Source organism: Anopheles stephensi, chromosome 2 (assembly GCF_013141755.1).
Source record: "Anopheles stephensi strain Indian chromosome 2, UCI_ANSTEP_V1.0, whole genome shotgun sequence".
Lineage (NCBI taxonomy): Eukaryota > Metazoa > Arthropoda > Insecta > Diptera > Culicidae > Anopheles > Anopheles stephensi.
The window spans coordinates 41,812,960-41,825,631 of NC_050202.1; the positions used below are offsets into that span (position 1 = coordinate 41,812,960).

General features: G+C 43.9%; 1 protein-coding gene across 14 annotated transcripts in view; it reads left to right on the plus strand.

Annotated features, from left to right (window-relative positions):
- Nucleotides 1–4,008: 4,008 nt before the first annotated feature.
- LOC118503265 (synaptic vesicular amine transporter) overlaps nt 4,009–12,672 on the plus strand; it is a 29,164-nt gene continuing 20,500 nt past the window's right edge. For 2 of the 14 annotated variants that reach the window (XM_036036323.1, XM_036036315.1), the window contains exons 1-2: nt 4,041–4,144; nt 4,819–5,169. The gene's annotated coding sequence lies outside the window, so the exon portion shown is untranslated. Of the gene's footprint in view, nt 4,180–4,203; nt 5,170–9,832; nt 10,775–11,818; nt 12,438–12,672 lie in introns of those variants that run through there. The other 12 variants (XM_036036311.1, XM_036036313.1, XM_036036316.1 and 9 more) reach the window with 12 other exon arrangements.

The window sequence follows — 12,672 nt, forward strand, 5'->3', positions numbered from 1 at the left end:
TTGTAATTGTGTGTGAGTGCGTTTTACCCATTCACTAGAGTGATGATGTCATCCTGCAGGGAATCAGAAATTCATCGCTTAATAAATGTGTATTCGAAGCGGTATATCGGAGCAGGAAAGTTTTAATAAAATTGTTGAAGAAAGTATAATTTAAAAGTTGTGTTGGGGGTGTTTTCTAAAAGCTTTATTTATGCCAATGGCCTCGGACTTGCAAACATGTGTCATCCTTATTTTTTCCCAGCATCAGTTTTTTGAGCATACGTTCTGAGTCTCATGAGCATGCTCGTTGGAGTGATTCAATGAGCGTAAACGTTGCGTTGCGGGATCTTGGAGTGCTTTTTGACGATATGGTAAGCAGAAGCATCTGGCACGAGATCTAGCTGATCCAACTTTGGCCAAAACGCTGAACTGCTCGCTAGGATCAGTAGTAAAGTTCACATGCGTAGTGTGGTGTACTCGATGTACTCTTATCCTCCCATATCCTTTCGGTGTTAGCTACCGTCAGAATATCTCATCTAATGTCATTCTGTAACTCCATAGTTAAACCACACACCTCAAAAAAAGTCCTTAGCAGCCGCATCAGTGTTGGTCGAGCTACCTCAGGGGGTTGAGAGTTTGTGGAGGCCACAGTTGACAATTTGAAGTTTGGGTGTCGCATTTCAGTCGCATCTGTGACTCGTTCGTCCGATGAGTTCGGTCAATGAACAGGTCGCGCCTGTCGATGTGGTGCTCTGTGACTGTGGCTGATGATGTGAAGTTAGCACAATTCAGCCTGCCGCCTTTTTTGTACACTTGGTTAATGATACCCAGTCCAATCTTCTTCTTCCTAGGCACTACCACCTCCAAAGATCTCGACCTGCCATTTCTAGCATTCTCTGACTTAATTTTACCCGTAGCAAAGTAGTCAGCCCTGTGTACCCAGTCCAGTAGTTCTTCCTAGTCCCCAATCCATACAAACAGTCGCCAAAAGCGGCATCTTAAACAGTTTTGCAACCAGCCAGCGCTTCCAACCTATTACATTTTGGTTGTTCAATGGTACTGCTAACTTCGCTCAAGCATGCTTCTCTAATCTCAGCACCAGGTCTGATATCTCCTACTTCTATTCCGTTTATGTAATCCTCAAAGTCGCACTTCTAGCTGTTGATCACCTCTCGCTCGTCTGGCAGGATATCTCGCTCCACGTTGCGGTACATAGCGATCATAGAATAGCTAAGGCTCAATTTAATTGACCCCTATTATCAACTTGATAACAACATTCGCTGCTTTTCACTACGAAATAACTCTTAACAGGAGACACATGATCACGCAGGATACATACTTTCTTAATTATCAGGTGCTCAACCGCTTTGTGGTCTTGGCCTGCTGTAACAATCCTCGATACCGCTCACGATCCAGCGCTTTCGGCTGCCAATCCACTATCCCGGCTGTTCTGGCGGACGCATCAACGCCATGACTTCATCTAAGTTTGGGCATATCACGCCTCCTTTGTCCGTGTGCACCTCCTAAAAGGACTTTACGGGCTTGGTCGTCCGGTGTCGTTCTCATGACATGACCAGCCCGCCAAAGCCTTGCGAGTCTAATTCGCTGCACGGTGGTGTGATCATCGAACAGTTCGTATAGCTCGTCATTGTAGCAGGATACATAGTCGTCAGAAATTGTTTACGACAGAACATTTGAAAGGAGGTACAGATGCATTAAGATTGTTGTCTACAAATAATTTACATGTAATTCGTTTCACTTCATCTTCTTTCTTGGCACTACAACCTCGAAAGGTATCGGCGTGTCATTTCTGACTTGTTGTGACTCTTGTTTTACACGTAGCAAGGTAGTTAGTCCTGCGTACGGGTAGATGATCTGGATGGGATTTGAGAGCCGGTCCTGCCGTGTGAAAACCGGTGCCGTAGTCACATCAGTCATAGAACCGGCCCGTTTCACTAACAGGCATTATCAAATGATTGCAATCGGTTGTGAAAGGTCCATTACACGGGCCAAGATCGAATTTCAGCCATGTCCACAGTTTTTAAAACGTACCCCTAGAATTTTGTTGTTAATCATTATTGTCTGTTAATGCTCACTTTAGTAGAATTCATCTTGAACGTTAGTTTCATATTTTATAGTGGTTTTTAATACTTGTTAGTTCTGACCTCCTTTCGACTTTTTAGGCTGGCAATGGGAAATCATTCTGGGTGTATTAGTTATTAGACGCAATGTATTCAGATTAGATTGTAAAGCCTAATAAAGTGAATAGAATAAGATTGAATACATAAGAACGAAAGAATTCACTAAAATCATCGCATCAATTACTACTGTTCAGCCCATACACTAAAGAAAGTGAATAAAAGGACCGAAAAGATCGTTGGTAAATTGTAACAAATCCCCAACCTCCCTCACACAACAAGTCCAACAAGTTGTTGATTAAACCTCCCCGTGAAACCACCGTGGTGGTGGTGGTGGTGGTGGTAGCAGTAGGGCCAGGCCAGCTTAACCCAAAAGCCATAGCCAAGTAAGTGTCACGGAACGGCACGATAAATCTGTTATGCAAATTGCGGTAAGTGAGTAACTGATATCATATTGTTGTAATTTGAATTTCATGGGCGTACTGGCCCGCACCCGAACTCCGGTAGCGCAACTGTTGCACAGAGGACTGCGCGGCACACAGAGTACGAATCGCTATCGAATCTTCCTAAAAGGACTAACCCATCTTCCCTTCATCCCTCGCTACCCGGATGGATGGAGGCCCTTTCTGCGATTCGTGATGTATAGCAGTTTCCTCGGGCGCAGATGGAACTGGATGCCGGATAAGCAACCAGCAGCTTTTTTTTTGTTGTTTCGTACCTTTCTGCCTGCTGGTAGCTCCAACGATAGATTCCGGGGTTGAAATGAACGCACATAAATTTTCATCACATTTCTCCAATTTCGGATAAACGGTCTGGAAGACGATAACGAAGGCGCGCGGTCAGGGAACCGACCAGAATCGATGGAATCTGCCCCAGACAATTCCGAAGTCAGATATCTGGTCTTGTCGATGATGTCCTTGCTGTTTTATAGCACGATAGCCGGGTATCGAAGAAATGAATGTTACGGGGGGCTAGTGGGGTGGCCAGGTGGAGGAAACGAGGAAGGAAATGGTGTGCGCGGCTACTGCCACTTGTTGAAATTGTTCTGCAACGATTTTTTCGCCTTTTTTGTTTTCTTTGTGTAACGTTCAGCTGTATCCGTGCTAGTTCACCCTGTTGCGCTAAGCTCGAACCGCTTCAACACGAACCGTTTGCTTTCTTCACACACGCGGATGGTCTGCTTCCGGTATGGGAAGGAGTGGGTGGAATTCTGGAGAAGAAGGATAAGCTCAAGAAGCAGTTAAAGAAAGGACGAAGTCGCGTCGGGAGTGCTTGGTGTGTTCTGTGTGCATCTACATCTACGCGTACACGGCAATGTACGAACGGCCACATCCGAAGATATTCTGACGAACTTTGCCTTTGCCCAGCAGCGGGAGAAGCAATAGTGTGATGATGGTGACGATGATGATGGTTCGCTCGGTTTATCGTTTCTATTTGCCGCTGTCTTTTTATTTTGTTTTACACCCATTTAATTGAGCTCGTGCGAATCAAACAAGGACGCACTGAGCACGCGACGGTGGACCGACCGGAAGGTGACATGAGCCATTGTGAACTGGCGATGGCGAAATGATGAGAGGGAGGAGAAGGATTTGGCTTTGGAAATGCAATAAAACGTGCGGAAGAATAGTACGCCTTCGGTTCCCTCCCGAGCTGTCTTACAGTGCGTCTGTCCCGTCAACACAAGAAACCAAAACCGATGTGGAAAACTGTTGCTGCTGAGTGAGTTTTTCCGAGCACCCCTTCGCCTGGCTGTGAAAACGGGACAACCACTGGGTTCGCTTCAAGCGCCGCGTGTACGACCAGGACTCGGGACCAGGTTCGTGCCGGTTTCGGTTCGGATGGGACAGATTCATTTACTGTCAGCATCCATCCTGCTGGCTGCTGACGGACCATTCGTTCGACGTCTGCTAGCGTGTCTCACACAGTACGAGACTGGATCTCGTCGCAGCAGGCCGCGGTTCGCTCGCTCTCTTCCAGTGGTGGTGAGATTTCTGTCCAACAGTGGGAACCGTGGTGTGTGAGCGTGTGTATGGTGCGTCTCGGAAACGTCCTTTGGCATTCGGTTCGGTTTATCAGCTTTATCGCCCATTATCCTTTTCTTTGGCGTTGTTTTCACTGTACTTATCTGCATGCGTCCTGTAAATTGTGGTTGTATTGTGACTAGAAAATGATAAGTACGGTAGAACCGGTACGGTTTACCTACAGCACAAACAGCGCGAAGGACGATGCGTATGTACTGTTCGGTTCTAATCAAACAATCATGGCTCAATCCAATGTTACGTGTTCGCATTGCTAACATGAAAAACAGTGTTCCTACAGGACCGTCAGACTCAGTGTAATGTCTTCGAACGAGCTTTACCAAACATCATAACGTTCAATCCGCATCGCGGCGGTGGTGAAGAGTTATTACATAGCCGCGCTTCAGTGGTTCCTTTTCTGTTCATTTTATTGCGATATTATTTTTCGTCAACTTGCTACTTGATCCCCAACCTACCCAATATTTCCGCCGCGGAGTTCTGGTCCCGGAAACCTAATCGAACGTTAACGCAAACGAAGCGAATCTGTTGGGTCGGGCATTTTCATCTGCCGTCGGAAAATGGTGGGAATCCAAACAGAAAGCCCGAGAACGCAGTAGTCAGTTGGCTCTGTTTCGATTCCGGTTCATTTTGCAATGGGCGCTTTTGACCACGCTTCCCCGCAGGTTTGCTGTCGCGTCTCGTACAGAATCGCCAACAACAGGCAAACCGGAAAACATTAGTGCGACAACACGTGGTGTTTTGCTGGGCGTCCAGTGTAGCAGGAGGCTCCAGGTGGATCCCGTTTGCAGGTTGTGGTCTCCAGCTTCCGTTCAAGGAAGTAAACCACACGCACGCACGCGAGTGGGAAAAAGAAAACATTTGACGTGAAACCTCACAGAACCGCAGCCGTCGGGGTACTCGAGCGGTACGGTACTGTTGCTAAGCTTGCGATTCCAGGATGAAGTGACACTGTTCCGCCAGACTTCCGGCTCATTTGCGATCCCTCCCGTAGACCCACAACGAAACCGAGTCATGTAAGTAACCGTGTTGAGTGTGCTGTGGCCTCACACAGCCAGTAGAGCTTAAGCCGCGAACCAATGACGCAAAATTCCTAATCCCTCATAACTGTGAAGGTAAACTTGTTCAGAGCGAGTGAATGCTTCTACCATCCTGGAGCACTGCAAAGTTTTTGGTGATTTTTTAAAAACTCTCTTTGTTTTGCAAATGTCATTATTCCTACATCCCAAAGTCAATCCAACCGTTTAAATCCAATTAAAAATATCGAAACCTGAGTCTTGTCAGTAGTTGCCTTGGCAACGGTAGCGACGCTTTACCTCGCCGAGTTTACAGTACAACAGCCAAACAAATGTATACCGTATCGTGCTCCGTGAGACCACCAGATATCGTCGGCTGTCTATTTATATTTCTGCTGAATTTGAAATACAGGGAATCTTACTGTGATATAAAAAATAAATACAACATCTTACTCCTCAGACGATCAGGCGTCTTCACTTCAAGCGACCCCACAGCAGAGCCACGTGCGAAGTTGCTTTACACTGTGTGGGACAATATTTTCCATCCCAACCATGCTGTGCTTCTCCCGTTCATCCTTCCAGAGCACAGACGGTGCTTTTCAAATGGCTTCCGGTAGTGTTTCATGTTTGTCGTTTTGCATTTTCCTTCGTACCTCCCTTTTTTTTTGCCTGTCCTTGTTTTTCTTACGCACCTGACGCAGTGGTTTAGGGAAAGTAGGAGACAAACACGAAAGTTGCTCGAAAAATCGAGCTCCTTTACCACAGTCGGTTAGCAGGAGCAAGAGAGACCCGTTTACAGCTCGTTATCATCGCTGATTGTTGCTATAAAAGCGGTTCACGAAAGCGGTCTCGTTCCAGATGAAACACCCCGAGAGCACAACCGGAAGGAAGCAAGGACTTGAGGGCGGTAGAAACCAGCAAATCACGCGCCAACAATCGGGAAAGCGTTAGTGGCCTACACACAGACGCACGCACCCACAATATGTATGTTGATTCGCCAAAAGCAGCTCAAAGCGCGGTACTTTCCATTTACCGGCGGTTATTGGAGCTCGGTGCAGGTTGGCTAAGCACAGCTCTTCTTTATTGAACTTGATCGTTTCGGAATCGGATGCCCGATTTCCTTTGGAGTTCAATCAAAATGGACAAAGAACAATCGCGTCCAACCGCTCGGAGGTTAGACGGCTGCCTTACAAGGGTCATGCGATAGAGTCGAAATGTATCGCCCCGAACAGCTGGTGATGGAAGAGCAACTTTTTACATTAAAATTTCATCATATTTTTCCGGTCTAGCTACGGGAAAACTTTCGTTGTAGCTCAATTAATCCGGCACAGGAAGGAAGCAAAAAAAATGCCGGTCACACCGTCGGCTGGTTTTTCTGCAACCGAGCATACCAAACGGAAAACTAGTCGGGATTGATTCCGGGAACCAATTCAAACTGACAGCCTAGAAGAGAGCTTGTTTGTCTTTTAGAGTCTGTTGAAACACCTTTTTCGTGGTGTTTATTTGAGGTCGTAAGCCTGTGTGAAACACGGGCTGTGAGATGGAAATAGAAGGGTTAAAAATGTTGATATTTATGGTAGTGTTAGAAGCCCATGTAATCGATTAACCTTTCAAAGGGATTTCGGGACATATAAATCTTTAGCGGATTTTTGTTATTCCGGGAAATGATAGAGATTACGGTATAAAACATGGTTAAAAAAGTTAAAGGCACACAACTAGGATTAAACTATGCACTGAGCTAGTGATATTTTTATCGTAAAGTTTATGCACTAAACCCAATATAGCTATTGCCTATTCCGTTCTAAAAACTTGTTAAAAAGACGTTTATTTTCTGAAGATTGACTCTCTCATGATATGATTATCTATGATTGAATTTTCTCTTGACTGGTTTTCATTACCAACAGTACGAAATTAAAAACTTACATATTGCGTTCAAATAAGACTGGAAATTACAAAAGTTCTACGTTTAGAGAGCTTGCGTCATAACGTTCCATACAAGTTTTCATCGTCTTTTGCATAATATATTATATGAAAGTCGAAAGTAGCTTAATGACTCAATGTTTTTAAGTGTTAGACAACTTACCAACCAACTAAATATTTCATGCACATCATTATTATAGTGTTACCAATTGATTGAACCAATTGATGAATTGATCAGGATGGAATCCTGATGTCCACTAAAAGCCGTTTTGAGTTTTATAACACCATCTGAATTCTGGTGATATTTGACTGATGAGAAAACAAAGGATTTTCTACAAATACAGCAAATTTCTACATATACAGCACTCCATTTGATAATCTCTCAGAGTTAGTGACTGATACTAAAGCTATATATGTTATACGATGGGTTCGTCGTCGATACAAGAGATTTCTCTCTACCTGAGGTCGGTCTTTTCTTTAGATGAATTGTATCTGCTTATTGTATTTTAACCAATTATTCGTAGTATCCATTGCACCTTAGAGCGAATTTTTAGATGAGGTTTTATATAAATTATTAGTCGATGTTACTAGTTTTTATTCCTGCATACAATAAGCGGCAATGCATTTTGCTTCCATGGCCATATTTCGTTGAAAGATAAAAAAACGGCTCAAAAAAAAAATCTCCTTTTACGTCATATGTGCAAGTTCAACAGGTGTTCCATCTGTTTTTAACACGTTGAATAATCTTGCATCGTCATTGAACTTCTATTCGGAGTTGCATTTCTTCTACATCTTACAGTTTGGAACAAAGTTTGTTGTAAATGCTGGACAGTTGAATAATAGCCAATTCAATGTCTTGAAGAGACAAATAAAATCTAATAGCTCCATTCTGTCCACCTCAGATCTTTGATAATATTTCCCAAAATGTGAAGCATTTGTTTTTGTCATGTTATTTCATCCAATTCAGTAACAAGCAGAATCCATGGAGCATATCAAAACAATTTTTACCAGAGCGTGTGCCACAGACCAATTAATCGAGGCAAACTGCAGAAAAAAGCCGTCAACAATCAATTTAATTTCGCTCGCCCTAAATTTGTTGACATGTTGATAGGTAAAATTAGCATAATTTAAAAAAACACTTTATAATCTTTTCATAGTATAAAAATACACAGAAAAGTAATCTTTACCTTTCTTGTCGTAGTAAAGCGTATCATTAGTGCGGAATAAATCATACTGTAAATATTTGCACCAGCTACACGTGTTACAAACACCTAGTAAACCATCCTGTACAGTAAACATTAAAACAAACGGAAGATTTGAATGCAGGTGTGTTGTTTTTTGCTAATTTTATACAAACACGCATGCCTTCTTAAGCTTGAAATTGATTTGAGCCCATTGCATGGTACTTGCATATTTACGCTGGTCAAGGTTTAACACGATATGCCACACATCACCAACAAACAAAATGCTTCTCTTAACACTGCGCTGCACAATGCAATTCGCCATACTGTGGTGCAATGTCATGTTCTTTCCTTGGCATTGTGCCTGATTCGGCTCGTGTACAGCTACTTGTTGCATGTGTGCGATGTGAGCATTTTAATTGCCATGCTTTTCAGTTATGATAATTTTCGCGATGTTCGGGTTAGATTAGATTCTGGTTTGAATTACTGGAAAACTGAAAAGTTCTTTTACAATAAACTAGACCCACGTAAAATAAAACAACGTATGATAGATTCAGTTGTGGCATAAGGGAATTGAAGCTAACGTGGTGGTAGCTGGAACCTGCTATAAACGCATTAACCAATACATAAATATTTCTTATATAAAATTCCATTGTCTAAAACTGTGGAATACAAAAAACCTTTGTCTTTCTGCAGCCTTTGCCTACGGAACTGCTAAAAAACCTAAAACAAATCTTTAATACTTTACAACCCAAAAAATAAATAAATCAGAAAAACACGTTTTGGCTTCACAACATGTTTCTTATTTCCGGTTCGCTAAGCGAAATCAGCGAACCCAACGGTCAAAACTTGTTGACCATGTTCCGTCTGCAGATGCTACCATTCTATTCTAAGCGAATGAGGATCCCACAAAAACAATCTACAAATTTGTTCACTTTCTTGCAAGGAAATCAGACAAGCCATGGTCGCTGTGTTGTGCGGCCTGGTCAGGGATCGAAAGATGGTAGAAGCTCTCACTCAACCCCAGTGGGGAGGCTGCGTTGAAAGTGATGAGCACTGGCCAGAACGGCTCTGCCCAGAAAGAAAACACAAATCACCAAAACACCTCACAGCTGAAACTGAAAACAACCACGAAGACGAAAAGACGGAAGATGGAGAAAACATTCCAAAACAGGTTCTCTATCCTGTCGGCGTTTTGGGAGCTCGCTACAATTTCGTGTTCTCGTTGGGGTTCTTTCGGGCGAAAGCTTTTGAAGCTTGCCCAAACATTGCCTGGATGAATGCGTGGAACTGATATCGGACAGTAGTGGCCATCGGAACAGCAGATGAGCCCGGTATAGCTCTGTAAACTTGACTGTATTTGTTCTATTAGCGATAAGAATTTGTGTCTTCTAAGAGAAATTTAATCCAAAACATGAGAATAGCTTGTAATTTTTAGAAGAGCACAGCTTCAGCTAAATTATATATTCATCTCACCGTATTTCAACAAAACATCCATCCCACACTGTAACTCTACAAAGATTCTGCTGCCCATCCGATGATAGAACCAACAGATGAAAGTCATTCTATGGTAGAATGGAGCAAGCGATGCTGCGGATAGAAATCTCATTCGAGTCATTTAAAGAAGAACCAAAGCAACATTAACAGCCACCGTTGTGGAGGTACCTGTTGAGCTTGCGTTGCGTCGTGATGTTCCAACAAGGACTATAACGCTCAAACGTGTGTAAAGTTGGGGAGGTTTTGGCAGAGCGGTCTTCACATTGATTGCTGGAGACCACAACGAACCGAAAACCGGTGGATGATGCTGCATGCTCTAATACCAGTGAGGATGAGTTTGAGATAAGTGTAGCTTTTTGTGACTCTGGACCAGAACCTCGTACCGGCATGTGCGTGCCTGTGTCAGAGCTTTGCCGTATGCGTGTGTGCGGATAGGCGCTCGCGAGTGAAAAAGTGGGCAAGCGAGTACGAGCGCGATAGCAACATAACGATAGTCATCTTAGACGCTGTGTGTAATGTAGCTGGTATGGTGGGGTAGTGACAAAGATAACAGCGACGCATCGAGGAAGAAATGTGTTGTTAGTTTTTCTTTGCGATTCGCGCGGCAAGCATCGGGTCTACGCGTCAGGTTCCTCCTATCGGTTGGCATCGAGTGATCTCGCAAGTGATCGATTTCGCGATACGTTTGGTTGTGTCGGTAAATTTTTAAATCATAACGACGCTTTTGGATGTGTGGATGCGTCCCGCTGCTCGTGAACGTCCAACCGGCTTCGTTTGCATAAGTGCAGAAGCTGCCATACGCTGTGCCACTTTCGGAAAGGCTTGTGATCAGTTTTAGGCTAAATTTTGTCAAAAATAAACATTAGTGCTTTACACATATGAGTGATATGGTTAGACGACAACTTGTATTTGTTTGCTAAAACGGTGGTGTTTTTGCTCTGTAAGGTGATCAGAAGTGAATCTGGCGTTTGAAGCGCATTTCCTCTACCCCAAGAAGGTAATATAAGGTGAGATAGAAATGTAATCTGTTTACGCGCTGAAGGTCAGTTCTCGGCGACATTTCATTCATAACGAACTTGAAGTTCACTAAACCGTGAACGGCCTTGTGTGACAGCGTTTGTTCACACTGATGTGCTAACACTGTGTACTGTAGCGAAGTTTTTTTCTGGAATTCCTGCTGTTATGTCGATATGGTCACCTTACAGTCAAAATGTTGTTATAAAAAGTCCTAATATCGATAAAATCAAATCAAAGAAAATATTCCATTCTTTCCCGATATCTCCCAGGAAAGTGTTGTGATCTCTTCCAAACATACATTGTATCACCTCACACAAGAGCCCCTGTAACGACTATTTGATTTATGGTCATTTGAGCAAGCAGTTGTTGTTTTCTCTTTGTTTTGTTTATCTGATTGATTGTGTACTTTAACCAATTATTACCCCGTTGCTTGCGGCTGGATGCTGGGACGCGAGCATCGTTGCAACTCGAACGTGACGAATTGAAATTGTGGCATCGGTGCTACCTGACATTTGCCTGTCAGGTAGGTTTGTAAATTCTTAACGGTTTGCCAAGAATGCTCGTTGCTTGTCCATCAACCGATCTTTTGGAGGAAAAGTGGTGATCATGATGATGGAGGCCCTTGGAGCTGTAGGAAACACGCCACCATCAACGGGGTCCGGTGCACTGGCCAGGCTTAATTGTCAGAAATAAGGAAGTTGACAAAATAGAATCAAGCCGTAGCACACGTACGGACGCTCGCCGGGAAGCAATTCGCGGCCACATTTAGCGACTCACAAACGTCCAACAATCTAATAACTACATTTCACCTCAGCCCGCACACGGGGGAGGGAGGTGGACCAAACAAGCCGGTGACATTCATTGACCACGGTCGAGTGATTAGCACGTGACGACCCGTTAGTTCCATTTTCGTCACAGTGGTCGACCAACGGGCCGACCGGCCTCCCAGCGAGCTGCAGTATGGCGCAGTTACCTTTTGTCTTCTCAACCGTCCGGGTCCGTCCAACGGGAGTAGTGAGTGCATGCGCTCAATCATCTCTTTCCACGCATAGTTCACATTAGATAGGAATCTTTCCGTGCCGCCCCACCGGCACCTGTCACAAGCATTCAGTCGTATTCCATCATTTCGCATAGGTGGCCATACGAATGGGCAATGGGTTGCAAGCAAAGTGAATCCACCGGCACCGGAGTGGGTACAGAAGCTGCGAGTCCAGAGAGTCTCATTTACACCGCGCTGTTTAGGCGCTAATCGGGTGCATCGTGCATCATCCGGAATCATAGTACACAACAACAACAAAAACAACAAGATCTTGCTGAATTGTGATCATCGCGCGGCCTACGCATGGTTGTGGTTCGCATGAATTGAAGAGAGCGCGTGATAGTGAACTTGAACGTGGAACCGTGCATTGTTGCTGATATGGCATTGGGAAGCTCCAATTTGGAACGTGTGTACTATTGTGTGTAGCGATTCCAGCACATGGGCTCGCGTGGTGTTGGATGTGAGCACGTGTAGCATGGATAGTACGATTAATGAGGACGCCGATTTGGACGCTGCAGAATTCAGATGAAATTTCGTTGGAAATGCACGAAATTGAAAAACACACACTCACACATAGTTCTTGATTGAAGCATTAGTGTGAAAATCGGGTCTAGGTAATTAAATTTGACGCTGCCGTTATTGTGAATGTAAATTCATTGGCACATTGCTCTTATAATGCCCGAAATACCTTTCACCGTAGAGAGGATAAACATGCAAACATGCACTGTTTGATAAATGTACTGAACGTTGCAACGATCAGAACGCTGACTTGCCTGAATGTCATGCATACAATGTTTGGCATTGTTTTCGGATAAAATAGGCATGTTTCTTTCACATTTTTCAAAATTT